The 25,876-nt window shown below is 40.8% G+C and overlaps 1 pseudogene; it reads right to left on the bottom strand.

Moving 5' to 3' along the window:
* Positions 1 to 1,355: 1,355 nt before the first annotated feature.
* LOC107523230 (myeloid-associated differentiation marker-like) lies at positions 1,356 to 1,834 on the bottom strand (annotated as a pseudogene).
* Between the last annotated feature and the right edge of the window lie 24,042 nt (positions 1,835 to 25,876).

The raw sequence follows: 25,876 nt of genomic DNA, 5'->3' as shown, positions 1-25,876 counted from the left end.
TTTGGCTTCACAGGGATGAAGGGGAGGGGATGGGACACAGTCTTTTGGTGGTGGGAATGGTGTTTATGTACAATCCTATTAATTTGTAGTCATATGAAGCACTGATTAATATGAGTGAAAAAATTGATTGAATGCCTCAAAAATCTTAAAGCACAGACTGAGTCTTTTTTTAACATATATATATTTATCCCACATTCTGAGAAGCAGGCAGGAGGCAACTAGTACAGGTGGCTGGCTTGCAGCTCCGCACACAAGAAGCAGCGCAAATCTGGCTTTGGCGACAGCATCCACCCCCACCCCACCCATTCCCAAAGAATAAGGAAAAGAAACTCCCCTTGGCCATCCAGGGACTATTGCCTTCATCACCAGGAAAAAGGGAAGGGGGGGAGAGGTAGAGGGAGAGGAAGAGGGAGAGGAGGAAGAGGGAGAGGGAGAGGGAGAAGACCAGGGGCCAACTTTTCAGGCAGGCTTGTGGCCACTCCTTTCTCCCTGCAGAGCGGAGCTATTTTTAACACCTGGAAGCCCCCCAGGGGACACTTGATTCAGTTGGCTCGGAGCTGGGTCCTCTGGACAGCGGTGGTGGAACCTGAGACCCGGGCGGCCCCCTGCACAAGGTCCCTGGCCAGTGAGTGTCTACCCCGCCTACCAGACTCGGACCTTCAGTGTGCACTGTGCACCCGGCCCTTGGGAAAGGGGGCCCGCCCTGGCCACACACCCATGGCCAGGGAGGGTGGGTTGGGCATGTTTGGCAATGAGGACAGGGGGCTCAGTACCCTTGGGGGTGGGGGCATGAACACTGGAACAGACAGGAAGCCCCAGACAAAGAGCTGGAAGGGGTGGTCAGGAGGGAGGTGGTGACGGCAGAAAGAGACCAGGAAAGGGAGAGGGGCCTTGGAGGCAGAAGGTGACAGGGAGGATGGGCAGAAGAGAAACTGGAAATGGACCCTCCTGCCCGAGGCTCTGAGGCCCCGAGTTCGACCCCCACCACCACCATCAGCCAGAGCACAGCAGAGCTCTGGGGAGAAGGCAGGAAAGGGGCTGAGAGCGCACATTATCACGCCAAAGGGCCCGGATTCGAGCCCCAGCGGTGGCGATGGAGGGGAAGCTTCACAAGTGGTGAAGCAGGGCTGCAGGTGTCTCTCTGTCGGTCTGCCCTGCACCCTCAGGGTCTCTCTATCCTGTCAAATAGAATAGAAAAAGAGGGAAAATAAAAGGAGCGGAGCAGGGTCCTGGAAACAGCCCTGCTGGCAGTAGAAAAACAAATAAAATTTTTAAAAAAGGAGGAGGAGGCAGACAAACAGAAAGAGGGAAGTGAAAGAGAAGAAGGTAGAGGAGGGGGCAGCGACTCCGGCAGGGCAGGGCCGGGCAGGGCTCAGGCCCGCACAAAGACCAGGCAATCTGAGTGCACCAGGTCAGCCACGTAGGCCAGCAGGTTGATGGCCCTGAGATTGAACACAGCCAGCCGGTGGTGCCAGAAGCACACCTTGGTGGCGTGCCTCCAGCTGCAGCCCAGGTCTTGGTAGCACGTGGCCAGCCCCCATAGCGTGGTCTAACTGGTAGAGCAGCCAGAGCACCAGCACAGTGGCTTACAGCAGCATGGAGAGCAGCGCCAGGCCCAGAAGGAAGGCGGGGAAGGGCACGGGCAGCATGCCTGTGCAGTCGCCCAAGTTGAGCAGCAGGGCCACAGCCTACAGCAAAAAGCAGACGACTTAGATGGCCATGCACGACTCCAGCGCCGGTTGGTGGCGGTACAGGCCGGCTTGGCCAGGAAGGCAAAGATGATGCAGGCCACTAAAGTCTCCAGCACCTTGAGCAGTCCCTGCATGGTGGCCATGTGTCTTTTTTAATACATAGACTGAGTCTTTGATATGTTGACTCTCGTAAAAGCTTAGACCAGGGAGAACAAAAGCAACCGGTGGCACAGCTATATACAAATAATGTCAAAGTACATAAATTATGGTGTTGTGTATGACACAGCAAATACTAACAAAGGGATATTTCAAAGTTAATCCAATTGCCAAGAAATGTGATTATAGACAATAACTATCTACTGTCTTCTTAAACCCTAAGACAGCAGGAGCCTCCCACTTCCTCTTTAGAGCCTGTATTTCCCTAGTCCTGGAAACTCTAGGGTGGTGCTCACTTTCCTACATGCTTCTCTCAATTCATACCAAATGATATTGCATCCGCTAAACCCAACCTAATCAATGCAATGAGTACCACCTTAGTATGCTTCACTTCAGACTGTGTCCAGAGACGTCAGGCATGGAATGTCAACCATTCACCCTCATTACTAGAATGAGACCTTCCCTTTCATAGTATTCGCTAATTCCATTCCAGGAGGTTCACTTCCTAGCAATGTCCCAAAACCTAGATATAGACCAGGTCCTGTGAGATAGAGCATATGTTCACATGTATCTATAAATTAGGGCAAAATAGATACCTGAAAGCAAAAATACACAATAATCTGTAGTGAGTTAGTATAAAGTTCATAATGAAAGAGTGTCTACTTAGACTTAGATACCCTTCTTATTATAGTTTTCTCACTCACTCCAAAGCTAACCTTAGCAAAGCAAGGACTGCAAAAGCTGAATAAGGGCAAGAGACTGGCATATTTAATGATGACTCTTCAATCACTATCAGGTCACGCATGAGCTGGGGCCCTAACTGGAGAGTCCTGAAATTCCCAAACAGATATGAAGGGCCTAGACCTCGAATAAATCCTTCTTTCCATTGTTACTGGTAATTTCTATCAGGAACAACAAAACAGACCTCTTTGTGGGCCCCCATAGGACCTTGCCCTCAACTTGGATCAACAACAGTAGAGAATGTCTTATCCTCCAAAGGGAGGATGGGCAACATACTCTATGCTACACCTGAGGAAGATGGGTCCTGATATTGGGGCAGCTTGGAATGTTCCTACTCATGACCACAGAATGTGAGCTCAGATCTACAGGGATGCAGAGGTCACATAGGCTCCTAAGCTGAATATTGGCTCCAGTTCACATCAAATTGATGGGGTTTACAGTCAACAATATTTATACCTATTCCCCATATTAGGGAGCTAATTTCTTCCCTGATTCAGCTTTCTGATCCTTTTTTCAGCCATGACATTATCTCCCCAGACAATAACATATATCTGCCTGTATATCAGATTTCAGGCTCAGGGGCAAAAAGAAAAATGAAAACAAAAAACAAACAAACAAAAAAACTACTATAGCCACAGGCCCTTTGGAATATAACTAAAATATGCCTACTAGCTATCTACAGAATGGAGGACCCCCCCCCCCAACTCTTCATCTGCACTATTTCAGCCTTTAGGTCCATGATGGGCCAACAGTTTGTTTGGCTTTGTATGTTAACTCTCTTTTCAACCACCAGGTGCCAGATGCTACCATGATGCCAACCAGACTTCCCTGGACAGATGACCCCACCAATGTGTCCTGGAGCTCTGCTTCCCCAGACCCCTTCCCCACTAGGGAAAGAGAGAGAGAGGCTGGGAGTATGGATCAACCTGTCAATGCCCATGTTCCACAGGGAAGCAGTTACAGAAGCCAGACCTTCCACCTTCTGTATCCCACAATGATCTTGGGTCCATATTCCCAGAGGGTTAAGAATAGGAAAGCTATCAGGGGAGGGGAGGATATACAGATTTCTGGTGGTGTGAATTATGTGGAGTTGTACCCCTCTTATCCTATGTTTTAGTCCATGTTTCCTTTTTATAAATAAAAAATTTAAAAATAAAAAAATGCAAAAGCAAAAAAACTCTTTGGCCATAGGAACATAATGATAGAGTGGAAAAAGAGGGACTGAGGCAGTTGGCAAGACACCTTCATGTAAACTCTTCTTTGGGTCCTGCAAGTATTAGGAATGGGCTTGGGTTATACACTATCAGGTAACACGAATATAAGTGGATAACAGATTTTAATGGTGATTGTTAAAATGGCAACACTGATCTACATATTTAGGGCAATCCCTATCAGAATTCAACTAACTTCTTTTTGAACATCAACAAACTGACTCTAAAATTCATATGGATATTCAAAGGGCCCAGAATACCCAAAAGAACGTTGAGAAAGAATAATAGAAAAGGAGTACTCTTGCTTCAAGACAGTATGGCATTGGCACAAGAATAAACATGTACATCAATAGAATATAATTGCAGGCCTGAAATGAATCCATGTGTCTACAATTAATTTATTTTTTATTAGTAATTTAATATTGGTTTAGAACATTACAAGATAAATCTGGGCCCCTAGTCAAGGAATCCTTGGATTTCCACACAAATATGATGGTTCTAGACCTCACCACCACTGGTCACTTCCATCAGGAACATCATCATGGGCCCTCTTGTGGACCTTCCTATGACCTTGTCCCCACCATAAAGCAACAATAGTGGGGACTGCACGACTCTCTGAAGGGAGGCTGGGCTATCCTGCCCTGACACTCAAGGAAGACTAGTCCTGAAATGAGTGCAGCCTGCAATGCTCCCAGTTATGACCATGAGCTACAAGCTCAGACCAGTAGGGACTCAGAGGTTGCACAGGCTCTGGTGCTAAATATATATATATATATATATATATATATATATATATATATATATATATATATATATTCCCTGGGTCAGGTGGATGGAGGTAAATTGTTAATTTTATCCACATTTTTTTTTTTCAAGAATGGGAGCTACTCTCTGTCCTAATCCAACTCTCTAGTCCTTTTCTCTACCCTGATACCATTTTCTCAGACAATGTTTTCACCTGCTACAGGTTTCTGAGGGTCAGTTCATCCCTCCTTAGGCAACCTAGTGGTCCCCCACTCCCAGAAAGTCACCATATTGATGTCAAGCTTAGTGTAGACACCTGATCAGCACAGCGTACTGCAGTCCAGAACTCCTGGGCTCAAGCGATCGATCCTCCAGCCTCAGCCTCCCAAGTAGGTGAAACTACTGGCTCATTCTGCCATGCCTGGACAATGTTCTTATGCAACTTCATGGAAGCTATTAAATCAAATAAAAAATGCCGTAGTTGTGGGCCCCTAAGTGTAAGTGTAGTTAGCATACACTATCCAGAGATTTTCCACTATACTATGGAGAAAATATAAATGTGGCAAGATCACAAACTACTACCTTTATTCCTTGTATAAAAAATATTATATTTAGTATTCTTTGTATTAAAAGAGATCTTCAAAGTTGTTTTTAGAATTTAAACCACTTCCAAAGGCAAAAAAACAAAAAACAAAGACAAAGAAACAAACAAAAAATGCCTAAAACGGACTTCCAAGCTTTCTTCCACCGTAAGAGACCTAATCTCATTTACTCTATTCCTACTTTTTAGTTCCTGTTCATTAACCATTTTGTCTCACATTATGTCCTGCCACCTTCCAGTCACCAAGTTGCAGATGCTACCATGATTCCATCTTGACTTTTCTATGAAGATGACCTCACCAATGTGTCCTGGAACCCCACCTCTCCAGAGCTCTACCCCACTAAGGAAAGACAGAAACAGGCTGGGGGTATGGATCAACCCTTCAATGCCCACATCTAGTAGAAGCAATTACAGAAGCCAGTATAAAATAATCTTGATCTGTTGGTATGCATGAGACCCTTTCTGTTTCATTTGGTTTAAATCCCCCCTGCTTAACACTATTCTATTTACATAACCACTTCATTCTATTTATATAACCGCTGTTAACAAGTACCTCCCTCCAGGGCATTGGTTCAATCCCCACTGTTTCATGATATGTTTTTGCTCCACCCCCCCTCCTTGTCACACCCTGATCCTCTCCTTGTCACACTCTGATTGTCACCAGTCACTTTTCTCTCCACCCTCTCTATGTCACACCCTGTTTCCACCCTACTTGGCAAGTATATATAAAGACAGCATTGTGAGTTTTAGAGTACTTTACCTTTAGTTTAGCTCAGCTCGGCTTAGATTGTGCTGCGTCCTGCATGAATAAAGAGATACTGCCTACAGCTCAACTATGAGTCCCTGGTCGTCTGTTACCTGCCCGTGAAGCCAGCCCGGTGAAAACAACCTAACCCGTCGAAAACGACATTGATCCATACTCCCCAGTGGAGGCAGAGGATAAGAGGTCTCTGAACTCCAGTTCTATCAGGACCTGCAGAGAAAGGAGAAAAAGTGGAGGAATTTGGATGTAGTAAAAGGGTTATGTGTGGCTTGGAGTGAAAGAGAGGACTGAACCTGGAAGAAAAAGGAGGCAATTATATGCAAATGTACACAGTTTGTTGTAGAGATGATAGTTAAGCCAAGTCTGCATCCTTAGAAGAACTGCAGTGGCTTACAATGGAGGAATTAAGGATTTAGAGCTCTGGTGGTAGGAACAGTATGCAATTATATCCCTGTTGATATGTAATTTTGTAAATTAATAAAATATAAATTTAAAAAATTAAAATTTAAAAAGAAAGTACAAGATAATAGGGGTGTACTTCCACACCATTCCCACCACCAGTTTCCTGGTTTTTCTTCCTTTCTAAGTCATATTTACATGAGTATTTTAGGTCATTCCATATCCCCAGCCTATTTCTATCTTTCTCTAGTCAGGTTGGGCTCTGGAGAGGAGAGGTCCTGGCACACATTGGTAAGGTTGTTCTCCTGCTAACATCTGCAACTTGATGTCTGAAAGGCAATTCACTTTTTTTTTTCAACAGAATCCTAACAGTGGAGAAAAATGACCTTTCTAAGGAAATGATGCTTGATAACTGGGTACCTGCAGACAAAGGAGTGATGTCTAACCCTAATCTCACATATAAAACTATTCTAAATTTAAGATGCATCAAAAATCATAAATATAAAAAATAAAGCTCTTAGAAAAAATGTTGGGTAAATCTTTATGACCAATGATTTATCAATAAATTCTTTCATATGGCACTGAAAACATAAGCAATATGGGAGTAGGTAAGTTAATCTTCATCATGTTTTTTAAATGTTATGCTTCAATGAACACCATCAAGGAAGTGTAAAGAAAATCCACAGAATGGGATAAAAATATTTGCAAGTCAAGGATATGCACCTAGAATATACAAAAAGCTCACATAATTCTATAATAAGGAGGCAAATAAAAAAATTGAATTGAATAAATATTTCTCCAAAGGAGATGTGCTCTAAATGGCCAATGTACATATGAAAATACTTGACATTATTACTTCTTGGGGGAAAAACAACTCAAATCTACAATTAAACGCCACTTCATGCCCACTAGAATGAATATAATTTTAAAGTCAGGTAGTACTAAGTGTTGATGAAGATGTGGAAAAAACGGACTCTCATATACTCAACTGGGAATATAAAATGTTGAAGCCACACTGGAAAACAGTTTAACAGTTAAACATAGAAATACCACATGACCCAACAAGTCCACTTCTGCATATGCAAAATAAACAATAGGTACACATATAAATTTTTACATGAATGTTTAGAGACAAAAGGTTGAAAGACCCCAAATGTTTATAACTGATAAAGAAAAAAAAAATGGTTTGCCATCTGTAAAATGGAATGTAATTCAGACATAAGACAAAATGGGATGCTGATACATGACACAATAGATAAACCTTGAAAATAGTTTGCTAACTGAAAGAAACCTGACACAAAAGATAATTTAGCTTATGACTCCATTTAGATGAAATGTCTGTGAATCTAGAAAAACAGGAAGTATATTAGTGGTTGATTAGGGCTAGAGGGAAAAGAAGGGCAGGGCATAATAGATAATGTATACAGGATGTCTTTGAAATGTGATGAAATGTTCTAAAATTAGCTATGGTGATGAGTTTTCATGCACCTATGAATTCCTAAAAAATATTGGATTATACATTTTAAGTGGGTGAGATGTGTGGTATATGAAATGTGTCTGAATAAAGGTGTTAAATTTACTTAAAGGTAGTCTGAAGGAAAGAGAAGTCAGTAGATAGATGATAGGTTGATAGACAGATGATAGATAGATAGATAGATAGATAGATGATAGATTCATGGCATATTTATGACAAAATACCCATATTATCTTTAGGAAAATTTTTTCCAAATATTTAAGTCATGCTGTATTGGAATACATTTGTTAATTAGGCATAAATATTAATATATTTGAAAATTGAAAAATAAAAGGCAATCTATCCAACCCAACTGCCTCCAAGGAGTAAGTGCCACTCCATATTCATGATTCCCTATGGATACTTTTTCCAACATAGAATTCCTGGCCCCTTCCATCAGGAACAGCATCATAAACTCTCTTGTGGGTCTCTACAAGACACTGCCCTCAGCGTAGAATAACAATGGTAGAAAGTGCCTCACTCTCTGAAGGAAGGCAGGGTCAACATAAAAGTATGCTGACCTTCCTCAAGGGAGACTGGTCCTGAAATGAGTGCAGCCTAGAATGTGAACTCAGACCTACAGAAATGCAGAGGTTACACAGCCTCCTGTGCTAAATATGAATAGCCATGGGCCCTAGGTCAGATCTATGAGGTTTACAGTTAATGGTAGTTATATGTTTTCCCCATATTTGGGAGCTACTTTCTGCCCTGATCCAGCTCTCTAGTCCTATTCTCAACTCTGACATTACTTCTAGTTCACCTGCATGTTGGCTGTCAGGCTCAGGCAAAAATTAGTGAAGTCATGGGCCCCTTGGAATACACCTAAAATGGAATTTCTAGCTCTTTCTAACATGGAGACCCCAAGTATTATCTGCTGTGCTCTTACCTTTAGGTTCCCTGATTACTAAACAAAAATTGTTCTGCTTTATATCTTAAAGCTTTTCAGCCACCAAGTTGCAGATGCTACCATAATGCCAACCTGACTTCCTTGGGCAGATGACCTCACCAATGTGTCATGGAAGCCCACTTCACCAGATCCCTATGCCATTACAGAAAGATAGAAACAGGCTGGGAGTATGGACTTACCTGTCAACACCCATGTCCAGTGGAGAAGCAATTACAGAAGCCAGACCTCCCACCTTCTGCACCCTGTAGAGATCTTTTGTCCATATTCCCAGAGGAATAAAGAATAAGGAAACTTCCAGTGGAAGGGAGGGGATAAAAATAAATAAATAAATAAATAAATAAATAAATAAATAAATAAATAAAATAAAAAGGAAGGAGTTCGTACCTATTTTTCCTACTGAAATATTGTCATTGTTTGTGTTTCTACTTTGTGCATCATGTTATGAAAAAAATCATTGAAGTCATTGATGAGCTTGAAAAAAAAGGAAATACAATTAGATTAAAAAATTTTAATTTCTTTATTGGAGGATTTATGTTTTACATTTGAAAGTAACTACAATAGTTTCTACTTGCATAACATCTCTCAATTTTCCACATAACAATACAACCCCCACTAGGTCCTCTGTCATGCTTTTTGGACCTGTACTCTCTCCCCCCACCCACCCCAGAGTCATTTACTTTGGTGCAATACACCAACTCCAGTTCAGGTTCTACTTGTGTTTTCTCTTCTGATATTGTTATTAAACTTCTGCCTGAGAGTGAGATCATCCCTTATTCAGCCTTCTGTTTCTGACTTATTTCACTTAACATGGTTTCTTCAAGCTTCATCCAAGATGGGCTGAAAATGGTGAAGTCACCATTTTTAATACATGAGTAGTATTTCATTATGTATATGCAGATTAAAATTTAGTAAAACACGTTAATTACCTGGCAGCACAAGTGATTAAAATTCATATTATTAAAAAAAAAAAGAATTCCTGGCCCCTCCCAACTTTCTACCCCAATCCAGGACTTACATGGCTAGTGAATTTGAAAACAAAACTGAGCATATTATCCTCTGTAACTCAATTTGCCCACAAATAGGCCTCTAATAAGCATTGTGTGGCAGACTTTGACCTGACAAGAGTTAAGACAATAGCATGGAACAAAGTCCAAGAGAAAGGATGTTAGAACTTGTGACTTTCAAAGTGGTAGCATACTCTAATTGTTTGCATGTTTGCAAAGCCTTCGATTCCTCTACATATATTTTTTAATTTCTTTATTGGGGGAATTAATGTTTTACATTTGACAGTAAATACAATAGTTTGTACATGCATAACATTTCTCAGTTTTCCATATAACATTTCAACCCCACTAGGTCCTCTGTCATCCTTCTTGGATCTGTATTCTCCCCACCCACCCACCCCAGAGTCTTTTACTTTGGTGCAATACACCAACTCCAGTTAAGGTTCTACTTATGTTTTGTTTTCTGATATTGTATTTCAATTTCTGCCTGAGAGTGAGATCATCCCATATTCATCCTTCTGTTTCTGACTTATTTCACTTAACATGAATTTTTCAAGGTCCGTCCAAGATCAGCTGAAAACAGTGAAGTCACCATTTTTTATAGCTGAGTAGTATTCCATTGTGTATATATACCACAACTTGCTCAGCCACTCATCTGTTGTTGGACACCTGCCTTGCTTCCAGGTTTGGGCTATTATAAATTGTGCTGCCAAGAACATATGTGTACACAGATCTTTTTGGATGGGTGTGTTGGGTTCCTTAGGATATATCCTCAGGAGAGGAATTGTAGGATTATAGGGTGATCCATTTCTATCATTCTGAGAGTTATCCAGACTGCTCTTCACAGAGGTTGGACCAGTTGACATTCCCACCAGCAGTGCAGGAGGGTTCCTTTGACCCCACAACCTCTCCAGCATTTGCTGTTATTACCTTTTCTGATGTATGACATTCTCACAGGATTGAAGTGATATTTCACTGTTGTCTTTACTTGCATTTCTCTGACAATCAGAGACTTGGAGCATTTTTTCATGTGTCTGCCTTTTGGGTCTCTTCTGTGGTGAATATTTTTTCCATGTCCTCCCCCCATTTTTGGATGGGGTTATTTGTTGTCTTGTTGTTGAGATTTGCAAGTTCTTTATATATTCTGGTTATTAGCCTCTTGTCTGATGTATGGCATGTAAAGATCTTCTCCCATTCTGTGAGGGGTCTCTTTGGGTATTGGTTTCTTTTGCTGTGTAGAAGCTTTTTAATTTGATTTAGTCCCATAGGTTTATGCTTGCCTTAGTCTTCTTTGTAATTGGATTAGTTTCATTGAAGATGTCTTTATAATTTATGCAGAAAAGAGTTCTTCCAATATTTTCCTCTAAGTATCTGATATTTTGTGGTCTAACATCCAAGTCCTTGATCCACTTGGAATTTACTTTTGTGAAATATAGTGGTTCAGTTTCAATCTTCTGCATGTTTCAACCCATTTTTTCCAACATCATTTGTTGAAGAGACTCTGATTTCCCCATTTAATAATCTGGGCACCTTTGTCAAAGATTAAATTCCATAGGTGTGGGGGTTTACTTCTGGACTCTCAATTATATTCTACTGATTAGTATGTCTACTCATGTTCCACTACCAAGCAGTTTTGATGACAATGCCTTATAATACAGTTTGAGATCTGCAGATGGAGACTTGTCTCAAGTGGCCTCCCCCAGGGCTCTGTTCTGGCTCCTACGCTATTTAATATTTACATCAATGACCTTCCAGAAACTTCCTCAAGGAAGTTCATCTACGCCGATGACATCTGCTGTGCAACTCAGGCATCCAAGTTCGACATCCTCGAGGAAACACTCACGAAAGACATGTCTCTGATATCTGATTACTGTAAAAAATGGCGACTAATCCCTAGCACTGCAAAAACGGTATCATCTGTTTTCCATCTACACCATGCCTCAGTCTCGCGTGAGCTTAATGTGCAGCTTGGCGATATGAGAATCCGGCATGAAGCCCAGCCAGTCTATCTTGGCTTTACTCTCGATAGCACTCTGTCATTTCACGAACATCTCATAAAAACTGCAGCAAAGGTGGGAGCGAGGAATAACATCATTGCAAGACTGGCCAGCTCCTCATGGGGCGCGAGCGCTTCCACACTACGATCATCATCTCTGGCATTATGCTATTCCACTGCAGAATACTGTGCCCCAGTATGGTTCCGCAGCCCCCATGTCCACTTGGTCGATTCCAAATTATATTCCTCCATGAGGATAATTTCTGGAACCATCCGTTCCACCCCGGTTCCATGGCTGCCAGTTCTTAGCAACATTGCCCCGCCAGATATTCGTCGGGATGCAGCATCATCTAAGTTCATGTCCCACGTCTACGCTAGACCGGACCTGCCAATATACGCGGATATCTTCGCCCACCCTGTCCAATGCTTGACGTCTCGTCACCCAATCTGGTCCCCTACGCCTACACTGAACTTCTCTGTTCCAGACTCTTGGAAACAGAGATGGCAGTCAGCTGAGGTAAAGAACAAACACCTCATCACAGACCCCTGCAAGCGTCAACCCGGCTTTGACCTAGCACGTTATGATTGGGCCCTCCTCAATCGCTATCGAACAGGCCATGGCCGGTGCGCCGCTATGTTCCATCGCTGGGGAGCCAGAGACGACCCGAACTGCCCCTGCGGCTCCAGACAGACTATGACCCACATAGTCAATGACTGCCACCTCTCCAGATTCAAAGGAGGTCTCGAAACTTTACATCAGGCTCAACCTGTCGCTGTTGACTGGCTACGGAAGAAGGGCAAATGCTAGAAGAAGAAGCTCTGGGAGTGTGATGCCTCCAGTTCTGTTCTTTCTTCTCAAGATTGTTTTGGCAATTCTAAGTCTTTTCTGGTTCCAGATAAACATTTGTAGAATATTTTCTATTCTCCTAAAAATTGTGGTTGGGATCTTGATGGGGATAGCATTAAATTTGTAGATAGCTCTGGGTAGTATGTTCATTTTGATGATGTTAATTCTTCCAACCCATGAACATGGAATATCTTTCCACTTCTTTGCGTCTTTTTCAATTTCCTTGAGTAGTGACTCATAATTTTCAGTATACAAGTCTTTCACTTCTTTGGTTAGGTTTATTCCTAGGTATTTTATTGTTTTTGTTGCTATAGTAAAAGGAATTGATTTCTGGATTTCAACTTCTTCTAACTTAGTGTGTGCATAGAGGGATTCCTCTACATATTCTACATTAAGTCTACATATTCATTGTTTGTTTGGTACCAGAGATCAGATATAGGATCTCAAACATGTGAGGCACATGTTCCATTGTTGAGTACCATTCCAAACCTACACTTTCATCCTTTGTGCCTGGGTGAGAATTTTAAAAAAATTTAAAAGTGATGCAATGCTTCTACATCTGTTAAAAGAAAAAAATTCATAGTTTCTCTTAGGACAATGAATGTGGGACACTTTAGTCACTGTAAAAGAGGTCCAGACACCCTGAGGTCGCCATCTGGAGAGACCATATGGGAACAGGGAAGAGATGCTGCCCTTGCCCTGGCTATTGGAGTCTTTCCAGTACAGGTGCCAGACACATGAATGAATGTTCCCACTCTCAGCCACCATTTCTCACACAATCACATGAGAGACAGGGTGAAACTCACCTAGGTGATCCCAGCCAACTCCTACATCTTGAGAAAACAGATGATTGGTATTGTATGCTGCTACATTGGGATGTTTTATCTTACAACAAAATTAAAAGAAAAATTCCCAAACCCACAGTCTTTATCTAAGCCATTACTTGTAAGTAAGTTTAAATTCCCTTTATCAAATGCTTCTTAACATTTCTTAATTTACTTCAAACACTAGAGAAAAATTGTTTAGTGGTCTCCCAGAACCCTAACTTTGCCTTTTGGGTATAAGAATTACTCTTACCCTGCTCTGTGAGCAAGAACAACCTCGGTCTCTTTGCTTGACTCTCCAGTGACCAGAAGTGTCTCCACAAGCTTTCAGACTCAAATGGCTCTTTCTTAAAATGTTCTTTCTTACACTTTTGAAAACCTTTAAAAATAGTACTATACAGACTTCCATTTTCTGGACACATATCTTTCAAACTTATTATAGTGAACAATATATATTTTTCTAGTTAGTTTTCTCAACTACCTTCAACTTTACTGGAATAGTTCAAGAGGCCATCGAAATCGAGGGTGTCTCAGAATCACCAGAAGAGGATGGGCTGTTTATACACAAATACCTGAGTTCCCTTTCCAGAGTTTGATATACTAGGCTTGGGGTGACGTCACAGAGTTTTCACATCTAACACAGATCAAGTGCTGCTAAGACTGTGGTGCAGGGAATGCTCTTTGACAACCAGTAAAGTTGAGAAATTGCATTTATAGAAAGAGTCCTCATGCTGGCTGTGCCTTCTTCTAACAACATGCAAAGGTCTTTAATAAAAACAAAGATCTCTGATAAAACAACGAAAGGTCTTATTTAACACAGTTGTAAGGATCAACATGTCAGTGCTTTCCAAACTGTCTGGGGTTATGTAGACAGGAAATATGGCATGGAGAGATTAGCCTGTGGACTTCATCTGAGTGTTAATATCCTTTTGTGAAAGGACACTAGAATTCAACAGAGTATGCCAGCTGAAGACAGTAGCAGTACTCGCTAGCCCATTTCCTGTTTGTTCCTTTTACATATTCCTGTGCTTTCCAAGACATCTTATAACTCAGAAGTAAAAACAAATTGACAGAGGATAAAACACATTAAGTGTTTTATGCACACAGGGATAAACCATCATTCCTAAAAGAAGAAAACTTACCACTTACTAGCCAGAATTTTTATCCTGAGCCTCAGTTTCATCTGCAGAAAGGAATAACTATTACCCTACCCTGTATGTTGTGAAGATTCAGTGGGTTAATATATGTAAAGGTAGTAGTCCGGCGGTAGCAGAGTTGGCTAAGCGCAGGTGGCACAAAGACCTGCTTAAGTCCCGGTTCGAGGCCCCCGCTCCCCACCTGCAGCGGAGTCGCTTCACAGACAGTGAAGCAGGTCTTCAGGTGTCTTTCTCTCCCCCTCTGTCTTCCCCTTCTCTCTCCATTTCTCTCTGTCCTATCCAAAAATGACATCAATAACAACAACAATAATAAAAAAAACAAGGGCAAAGACAGGGAAAATAAATTTTTTAAAAAAATTAAAATATATGTAGAGGTCTTAGAAATAGGCCTGGTACATATTTATATACATGCTGTTATTTTTGTAACTATTATGTTGAAGTTAGTGTTTTCTTCATTTTAAAAATGAGGATTGAGGGGAGTCTGGAAGTAGCTCAGCAGATTAAGCGCACTTGGCGCAAAAAGCAAGGACCTGCATAAGGAACCTGGTTCAATCCACCAGCTCCCCATCTGCAGGGGAGTCACTTCACAAGCAGCGAGGCAGGTCTGCATGTGTCTTTCTCTCCCCCTCTCTGTCTTTCCCTTCTCTCTCCATTTCTCTCTGTCCTAGCTAACAATGACAACATCAATAACAACAACAATAATTATTACAAGAACAATAAAAACAAGGGCAACAAAAAGGAAATAAATAAATATTTTAAAAATATTTTTTAAAATGAGGATTGAGATTTAAAGAGTGGAAAATGTACAAAATCTTCCAGTCAGAAATTCACTATAATGCTACCTATTAGTTAAACAGAAGAATTGGGGAAGGATATCAAAATAAAATGTGCTAATCTTACCTCTGATATCACCTCTGTCTACAAAAGACATTGCTAGTGGATCACAGCATACTGCTCTCCACAGGTCAGATGAAATTTAAGAACCTTACTGCATCCAGTGCTATGGATGCTGACAGCTGTCCAGAAAGATGCTGTGAAACAGGTATGTTTGACCACACCCAGGAGCTACTGTGGCATTATAAAGTGTCCTAAAATTCTAGCATTAGAAAGTCAACTGCAGAAACCAATGATAAAAGGTCTAGGTAAGGCTAATGAAAGGGCTACAGCAATAAATCAACAGCAGCATGGTAGTAGTAGGGGATTTCAACACTCCATGGATGTTAGACCAGAAACCAATCAAATATTTAGAGGAAAATATTGACAGAATTTTTTCCCACCTAAATGTTAAAGGCACCTTCAATACAAATGAATCCAACTACAAAAAAAAAAAAAAAAAAAAAGGTTGAACATAAACACAAAGCAGAACTTGAACTGGGTCTGGATATTGCACCAAAGTAAAGGACTCGGGGTGAATTGAATTGTTACGTGGGAAATTGAGAAATGTGAGCATGGGTAAATGGCATGATGGTTATGCAAAGAGATTCTTATTCCTGAGGCTCCAAAGTCCCAGGTACATGGTGAATTCACTTTCTTTACCCCATCTTGGATGGAGCTCAAAGATGTGATGTTAAGTGAGATAAATCATAAACAAAAGGATGAATATGGGATGATCTCACTCATAGGCAGAAGTTGAAAAACAAGATCAGAAGGGAAAACTCTAAGCAGAACTTGGACTACAGTTCGTGTATTGCACCAAAGAAAAGACTCTGGGGTAGGGAGAAGTGTTCAGGTCCTGAAACATGATGGCAGTGGAGGACCTAGTGGGGGTTGAATTGTTATGTGGAAATGTTATGTATGTACAAACTATTGTATTTTGTTATTTACTGTAAACCATTAATTCCCCCATAAATAAATTAAAAATAAAATCAAATAACTTGAAAAAAAGGATTTAGGGTAAGAATCTTGTAATCATAATTCTTCTGGTAACATTTCTCTTACTCAGTCTTTCAGATTTGAGAGTGAAGTCAACATGGAAACAATTTCTAATGCCATGCTCCTACTGGTATAGGTCATTGGTTTCTTTGTCATTTAAAAACAAATAAGTAAACAAACAAAAACACTATTCCACAAGGATAAGGAGGAAAGGAATCCTTCTACACTGCTAGTGGAAATGTAATTTGGACCAATCCCTGTGGAAACAGTCTGAAGAGTCCTTAAAGCATGAGAAATGGACCTACTCTGTAGTTAGTAAGCTCCTCTCCTAGGGATCTACGCAAAGATCATTATAACACCAATCCACAGAGATTTATGAGCACCTATGTTTGCAGCAACAGAATTTTTAATAGCCCAAACTCAAAATCAACCAAAGGGCTGGTGAAATAGTTCACTTGGTTAGTGTGTTGCTTTGCCATATGTGCAACTCAGGTTTGAACCCTGCTCCCAACCACACTGAAGGAAGCTTCAGTGCTGTCCTATCTCTATCTCTGTCTATCTCTTTCTGCCTCTCTGGCTTTCTAAAAAAGAAAGGAGTTTGTGTGTGTTTAACAATCCAATGCCTACCAACAGATAAGTGGCTAAGGAAGTTGTGGCATGCACATATACACCATGGTGTACTACTCCGTTATTAAAACTGATGAAATCATCTCCTCTGCCTCACTTTCAATGGAACATGAAGGAATCATGTTACTTGAGATAAGTTAGAAGAAGAAGCACAAATATCAGATGATCTTACTCATAGATAAAACTTAGGAAACAAGGAAAGAAATAAAAAGATCAGAGTTAAACATCAATAGGTGTGCTACCACCAAAGCAAAATACTATGAGGGACAAAGAGATCTGGGTTTGTAGAGAAGGTGATAGGGATCTGGTACACTACAGTAGGGAAGGGCTTAGGTTGCTGGTAGCAGAGGTGTACAGACACCTATAAAGGGAAAGTAAGATACTATATCCATTGTGTCAACTGGTGTCCTATAAACCATTCATTTCATTCAATAAAATTACTAGGGGAAAAAAAGAGCATAATATTATAGAAATGTGATTTGATTTTGCCCAAGATAACTTAGCAATAAGTACATCCTGATCATTAGCAAGACCTTCCCGTGGTGCATCCCATGAGTACCCATTCATTGGGGAAACTGACGATCCTTCCTAGCCAACTGAATCCACATGGATCCCAGTCACTTTCAAAGCCATTAACTGGCTACGGAAGAAGGGCAAACGCTAGAAGAAGAAGCAAGAGCTATATTGAAACCAAATAAAAAGGGAAACATTTTAAGGCTCAAAGAAGGTGGAAACTTTCAGAAATGTCACCATTATATTAAAATGTCCAGTAATCCTACATTGTGAGTGTCTCATTCTTTACAATGGTTATAGAAAAATTGTTTGCAATCATGATAAAGACTTTATTGTACATAATATTAATTAATATTGCTTTGGGCTTGCATTCTCCCATCATACAGAGAAGGGGCTTATTATACATAATAATGAATAGTCTATCCTTCTCCAGCATACACACTCAGGACTTTCCCCTAGCCTGATTCCCTGACTGGTTTCTCAAGTTCTTGTTCTAGTTAAGAGTTCTAAACAATTTCTTCTTATAGGGGGCCATAATTTTAGTCACAGTTGTAGTATTAAATTCTTAGATGTTTCAGACATAGTCTTATGTAGTCTTAATCCATAGTCATATAGATTTTACTATGTTCCATGTGCTGTACTAAGTGCTTCATAAGTATTAACTCAAATTAATTCTCACCATAATCCCCTAAAAGTATACCGAACAAGAAGCCTAGACAAAGAAAGATCAAGTAACTTGTCCAGAACCATAGAAGTTGACACAACTCCGTTTTGGGCAGATGTGATAATGTAGATGTGATGCTGAAAATATCAGGTGTTTATAGTGCAAATGTGACTGTCTGCATATGGCCTACATCCTGAAGATGATTGATACACTCTCCCATGCATTATTTCAGTTAATCTCTAGCAAACCCTTCATAGTAGATGCTACTATTTCTTTCTATTCTATAGTTCATAGAAATTTAGACAAAAGAAACTATGCCACTTGCCAGTCATACTTGGGGTTCAAACCCAGGAGGGGGACTTCAAAGCAAGTGTGCATATCCAATAGGCTATAGAGGGCAGTCTTCTAGTTCCATACCTCCTATACTTGGTCTCAGATGTAATCTGTTTATTATTCTCAAATGAAAGATTTTCACCACTACCATTTCTGTTTACTCATCATGTGGTTAACAAAGAAATGGTTTCATTCAAGTGTCCCAAAGTTCACTTCGGATGCTCCCAAAGCAAGTCCAGACACAGGAACCTGCCTGCCTCCTTAATGTCAGGGTGAAGGTCACATGCAGTAACCAGGCTTAGTCATGCTCACTGCCAGTCATTCCACAGACCACATCATCAGACTTTCTCAAATGGAGTCATTGTGTGAGAAACAGAAAGTTTCACATCATATGACTTAACCTAAAAATGTACATTTCCTTAGTAACTCAGTTGTCTCACCTGCATGCCAGGAATTCCCATCTTTGATGAATTCTCAGACCAACATTGAAAGTAAGTTTAATTTTAAGTTAAAAAAAAAATCAAAAAGGAGATTGCCAAACAATGGGATTACTATCTTCTCAGTCCTGTAACATGTGTAGTATTTGAGGTACATAAACTTCCCTAGAGGTATCAGAAGCCAAGACACCTGGATTATAGGAAGGTTAGTCTCTCTCTCTCTCTCTCTCTCTCTCTCTTTTTCTCTCTCTCTCCCTCCCTTTCTTCACATTTTTGTGGACATTCTGATGGAGAACTCCCAGGAGTTGGAAATAATATGTTTTAAGTGGACACCCTTTATCTTTGGAATCCCTTCCTTCCTGGACTGGCAGAATCTTAATCTTTCAGCCTTCCACAAAGCCTGTTCCAAGGATTGTCTTTAATTGAGCTTCCACTTGAAAATACTTCCGAATCTATCTGTACCAGGAGAACACAATGACACGCTATCATCAAACAATAAGGCACCCCCATTGTGTACCTAGACGTTTAAGTATCCCACTCAGTGCTTACTGAACTATCAATAGTAAAGAGATCTCCTCTACATTTTTCTGTTAATACTGTTTTTTTTTTTCTCAGATGACAGAAAAGTACTTCATAGCAATTGCATAAGATTTGATTCTGATTCTCAGAGGAGTCTAATGCTTTGTAAAAGGGATGCACCTATAGGAGTGAAGATCCAAGACTAGGCTAAGTCAAAGTAGGCATCAGATGTGAGTTTCCATCTTTAGACTGAATGAGAAGCCAAAATATTTTTTAAAGAAAATTATGATAATGCCTTTAAAGTCTCAGTCAAGATGCTATTTTTCCCTAAAGTTATATTGCACAAAAAAATAAACATCATTTTATGTATCCAGATTTGAGTAACAAAACTGGTCTGAGTTCATTAAATTGTAGAAAAAAGATCATACAAACACAAACTTTCCAAAAGCAACATATTTAGTAACAAGAGTTTATTGTCTCCACTGAAATTCAATTTATTGCCTGTCCCATTGTCCCAGTAAAACTTGAGTAGGGAAATCAAAGCAAATGTTCAACAAGGGATGCAACATTTTGCCAATCTGGCTGACTCTCATTAACTCACTTTAAAAAAAAAACTGTTTATTTATTATTTATTTTTTATTGCCACTAGGGTTATTACTGGGTGCCAGCATTATGAATCCACAGTTCCTAGCAGCCATTTTTTTTCTTTTTTAAGACTTCTATTTTATTCGATAGGACAGAAAAATGGAGAAAGGAGGGGGAGATGGAGAAGTAGTGAGAAAGAAAGACACCATTAGATATGCTTCACCCACTCGTGGAGCTTCCTCCCTATAGGTGGGGAACAGGAGCTTGAACCTAGGTCCTTCTACATGGTGATATGTGTGCTTAAAAAGGTGTGTTACCACCAGGCCTCTCACATTAACTTCTGATTTTCACATTCTACAAAAGTGCTGATAGCTAATACTGGTCTTTGCTTGAAAGTCATCCATTCTTTCTTTCTATGTCCAGTTCATAGCCAGGACTGTGCTCTGTGCTAACATGGGTTTGTCACCTTCCTGTTACTTCCCAGCACCTGTCAAAATCTGAGACTTTTTCGGCCACTAAGGTCATTGGTGGCGAGCCAGAGCAGAAGGCAAAAAGGTCCCATGATGTTTGCAGATCAGAGCATTCTTAGCATCTTGGCTTCTGTACTCCAGCTTCCTGCCTGCTCGTCCTTGAAGCAGTCCCTGAGGGCCCATGAGCAGGAGGATATAGTTCCCATAACTCCAATGCTATCAAGACTCCAAGTCTAGGATTGTCAATGATCACTGGGCCCAGAGATTAGCTGACTTCCCCTCCCATCCAGGTGTTTGAAATGACAAGCTGCTGTTTATTTAGCTCCCTGTCCCACTTTTAACAGAAACCAGTGGATGAAGATGTGCCAGGTGGTGCAGTTGATAAACAACTAGTTCAAATACAAGATTTCCTCTTGGAACTCAGGCTTCTTTTTTCTGGCTGATGACTGAGGTAGGAGGAAACTTGGCCACATCTTCTAAACATTTTTCCTTGAGTAACTCATCTCCAGTCCCCATCCAGTGGCAAGAGAATGGTAGGCTGGCTGTGCAGGAGGCCCGGGGCTAATTTTGACTGTGGCCAGCATTCACTCTAACCATAAGCAGCTAACTAAATTCCTGAAGACAGGTCACGAACACTTTCCACACCTGCTTTTAGGATAGTGCCCATGTGACTCTGGGATTCTCCTAGTCATGGTTCTTCATCGGCTATGGTCACACAAGATCCATTCCTGGGCCTGGTACATCTTTCTGTCTTCCACTAGAACATGTCTTATCTCTATATGACAATGTAAGTGCTCAATAGACATTTTTGAACATTGAATGTGGCATGAACTCAGATAATTGTTTTCTAGTTCCATTATTCCTTCTTTTCAGATTTAACAAATCAATTCAGGAATTGACATGCTAATTCTATGATTGACAGTGGAGTGCACTAGAGCCTGAAGAGCTGATGGAGATTATTAGCTTTGCTGCTTACTGGTCATGTGACCCTGGCTAGTTTCTTTACCTATGAAAGAAGCACAGATTGAGTGACTATGGGTCAAGGAAAATTCAGAACTGGAAGATGGTGAAATGAAATACATGTTGTCTGGCTGCAAACTACAAGTCTAACAGAGATGAATACAATGGTTTCTAGCTAGATAGCTTAGCACTGAGGCACAGAATTTACTTGTTTATAGTTCCAATTTATATACCAGAGTTGAGTTGGTGCCCTCTCTTTTATTCTTTCGCTAATGAAAATTAAAATAAATATATTTATAAAAAACCAGCACTATCTGCATGATGTGAAGGAAGTATAGCAGAGATGTTATAAAGCTATAGTAAAGGTCCAAATCTGAGTGTTGATGGCAAAGCAGCCCTAGAATGTTTCCCAGAAAAATCACTTAGGCTAGATCTAAAATTATGAACTACCCATTCAAAGAAAGGGTATTTTTGGTAGAGAATGCAGAATTTACAAAGTCAAAAGAGGTCAGAGGTATCATTGCCTGATAGAAAAATCTAAAACAGGTTGTAGACTCAGCAGAATAGTTCTGCAAAAGAATACCTTAGGCTTCAAGGTCCCAGGTTCAATCCCCAGCACCACCATAAAAGCATTGCTGTGGTCTTTCTCTTTGCATCTCTCATTCAAATAAATAACTGCTTCCCCAGAGCCCCACCATACTAGGGAAAAAGAGAGGCAGGCTGGGAATATGGATCAACCTACTAACGCCCATGTTCAGTGGGGAAGCAATTACAGAAGCCAGACCTTCTACCTTCTGCATCCCACAATGATGTTGGGTCCATACTCCCAGAGGATTAAAGAATAGGAAAGCTATCAGGGGAGGGTATGGGATATGGAGATCTGGAGGTGGGAATTGTGTGGAGTTGTACTGCTCTTATGCTATGGTTTTGTCAATCTTTCCTTTTTATAAATAATAATAATAATAATAATAAAGAACTGTGAGAAATTAAAAATAATAATAATTAAAAAAATACAGAGCAAAATGCCCTATGAAAGAATGGTAGGTGCTGAGACAAAAGGCTAAGTCCTACAATAGAATCTTTTATTTTCACCTTGGAGGCCATTGGTATTAGAATAAAAGATTTCAAAGATATCTTCTTCTTGCCTCAGGAGATTGACTCCCATGGATGTCAAAACTGAAGTTCACCTACAGTCTAACTTTCAGGTGGTTTGGCTAATTGGAGACAGTAGTATGAATCCTGGAAAGTAGGAGAGGGCCTGAGTATTCCTTCTCTCCAGCTCACTCATCCAGCTGCTTGGTTCTGGCAGTGGCCAAATTCTATGGATTCAGCTGCTATCAGGCAACAGTAGTATCAAATTCCTACCTCTTGCCCTCTCATACCATGAAGACTAGGTCATGAACTTTTTGTTTTTATTATTGTGAATTTCATCAGAAACTATCTGAAAAATAACAAACCTCAACACTCTTGAACTTAGATATATACACTGTAAGATGTTTCATTGGTAGCCTTTAATCTGCACTTTCCCTAGGTTCTCATATTTCCCTTTTTAACATCAAGTCTATTGATGGTGGCTTACAAGATTCCTCTGATGACTAAATGAAGGCCTCCTGATACTCCTGACTAGAGTGATGCCTTCTCTTGTCCGGATAATTTCTTAAAAAAAAAAAAAAAGGGAGTCGGGCAGTAGTGGAGCGAGTTTATCTCAGGTAGCACAAAGCAAAGTGCAAGGACCAGTGTAAGGATCTCGGTTAGAGCCCCCAGATCCTCACCTGCAGGGGAGTCTCTTCACCAGGTCTGCAGGTGTCTTTCTCTCCTTCTCTCTGTCTTCCCCTCCTCTCTCCATTTCTCTCTGTCCTATCCAACAACAACAACATCCATAACAACTACAACAATAAAACAAGGGCAACAAAAGGGAATAAATAAATATTTAAAAAAATGACAGGTGTAGGGATCCTGGTTCGAGCCCCTGGCTCCCCACCTACAGGGTGGTCGATTTACAAGCAGTGAAGCAGGTATGCAGGTGTCTATATTTCCCCCTCTGTCTTCCCCTCCTCTATCCATTTCTTGCTGTCCTATCCAACAACAACAACAGCAATAACAACTATAATAACTACAACAACAATAAACAACAAGGGCAAAAAAGGGGGAAAATAGCCTCCAGGAGCAGTGGATTCTGAAGTGCAGGAACCAAGTCCCAGAAATAACCCTGGAGGCAGAAAAAATACCACTGACCTGAATCAAATAATATATATATATATATTATATAATATATAATCCCACAATCATAATGCAGAAATCTGAGTGATCCAGGTAGAGTCATCTAGCCTTGAAGTTTCCAGTTTAAAATTGAGGATAGCATGGTGACACTCTCTGATTATTATATTAAAGAGTTTTTAAAAACTGAACAAGGTGTATAAAAGTCCCAAAAAAATGAAGATACATAGGGGGTGATTTTAGCTTCCTCATGCTTTCCTAATTCCATTTTGCAAAGTAGCAAGATATTAAGTGTGTGTAAAATATCTTATCTGATGTGGCACATACGTTATCATGCACTGGGGATCCAGATCCCAGGTTCCATCCAACACACAAGAGCAACTGTATGGGGAAGCTTCACAAGTGGTGGAGCAGTGTCGTAGTGTCTATTTTTATTTCTCTCTCTTATTGTCTCTCTCCTTCTCTGTCTCCAGCTCCCTGTTTAGTTTATGTCACAACATCCCATGTACTCGAGTGGTGATTTTGTCTCTTACATGAAACTCTCTGTCTCTATTTAACAGGAGATGAAATAAATATTTGAAAAAAGGAGAAAAAATATGAGGTGGTGTGTGTATGCATAGAAATTTGTTATAAACAAATTGGTCCATAAGCTTGAAAAATGGCTCACTTGGATTTGCAGAGCTTTGCCATATGTGCAACCCAGGTTCAAACCCAGCCCGCACTGCATTGAGTGAAGCTTCAGTGCTGTCAGAGAGAGAGAGAGAAAAAAATGGCTCATACAATTGTGGAAGTGATAAACTCTCAAGCTCTTCATAAGGAGCTGACAAACTGTAGATCCAGGGAAGTCAATGGTTCAGTCTGAGCTTACAGGCAATACTAATTTACATTAATACAAAATGCCAATTCCAGGTCCCTTGGGGCCATTGGAATCTCAATTAAGAAGTCTGTAAGACCTGCAGATGATTTCAAATATCACTGAATCTATTTCTGTTGAATTACTGATGACAAGACCCAGTGGCACAAGCCACTTATTCTGCCACTAGCTCATAAGCCCCCATCTGTGGCCTGCATGATGCATGAGCATGCAGGAAGTGCCATTCTTGGCACATCTCGGACCCTCATCTGGAATTAAAAACAAACAAACATAGGGGTCGGGTGGTAGAGCAGCGGTTTAAGCGCACATGGCACAAAGCACAAGGACTGGCAGGAAGATCCCGGTTCCAGCCCCCCGCCTCCTCACTTGCAAGGGGGTCGCTTCATGGGTGGTGAAGCAGGTCCGCAGGTGTCTTTCTCTCCTCCTCTCTGTCTCCCCTCATCTCTCGATTCTCTCTGTCCTATCTAATAACAACAACAGCAATGCCAACAGCATTAATAATGACAACATGATAACAACAAGGACAACAAAGCGGGGTGGGGAAATGACCTCCAGGATTTGTGGGGCAGGCACCGAGCCCCAGCAATAACTCTGGAGGCAAAACAAACAAAACAAACAACCTTAGACCTTAACTCAGGGTTGGCTACCAGTTTTGCATTATATAAAGAACCAAATTTCTGAGGCAGATTTTGAGTGTTCCAGGATACATAGGACTTGGTAGGCTGTGTAAATGAGCAGAGGTAAGCATATCAGCCTTTCATGTCTGAGGTCCAAGGTTCAGTCCCCAAAGACACCAGATTCCAGTGCTGAGTAGTTTTCTGGCATCTCTATCTTATCTCTATCTCTATCATCTCTATCTCTATATCTATCCCAAATATTTTTTTGTAAAATAAGATTTAGTATCACATATTTTTTTGTGACTTAAGAGGATAGTTTACTCTCACTAAAAGGAAAGAACTCTCTAGGAGGCTGGGCTGAAAGAGAATGGGTGGAAGAAGGCAGACACTGAGAAGTAAAGGAAGCATTCTATGCAGGCTCTGATTGACCTCAACCTGAAGCCGTTATGACTACTGAGTTTGAGTCAATCAGCATATATATGTCAGTGGAAGGCTCCTGGGTTAATGATGCCTTTGTTACAGGGATATGGAATTAAACTCCAATCACCTGTTACGCATTCTCTCTTTTCTGTTTTCTCTTCTCACCTCTCTCTCTCTCTCTCTCTCTCTATCCCTCTCTCTCTCTTGCTCTCTC

The sequence above is a fragment of the Erinaceus europaeus genome, chromosome 3 (genome assembly GCF_950295315.1).
Source record: "Erinaceus europaeus chromosome 3, mEriEur2.1, whole genome shotgun sequence".
Classification (NCBI taxonomy): domain Eukaryota; kingdom Metazoa; phylum Chordata; class Mammalia; order Eulipotyphla; family Erinaceidae; genus Erinaceus; species Erinaceus europaeus.
The sequence above is the reverse complement of the archived record's forward strand: the minus strand, read 5'-3'. Positions and strand labels throughout refer to the sequence as shown.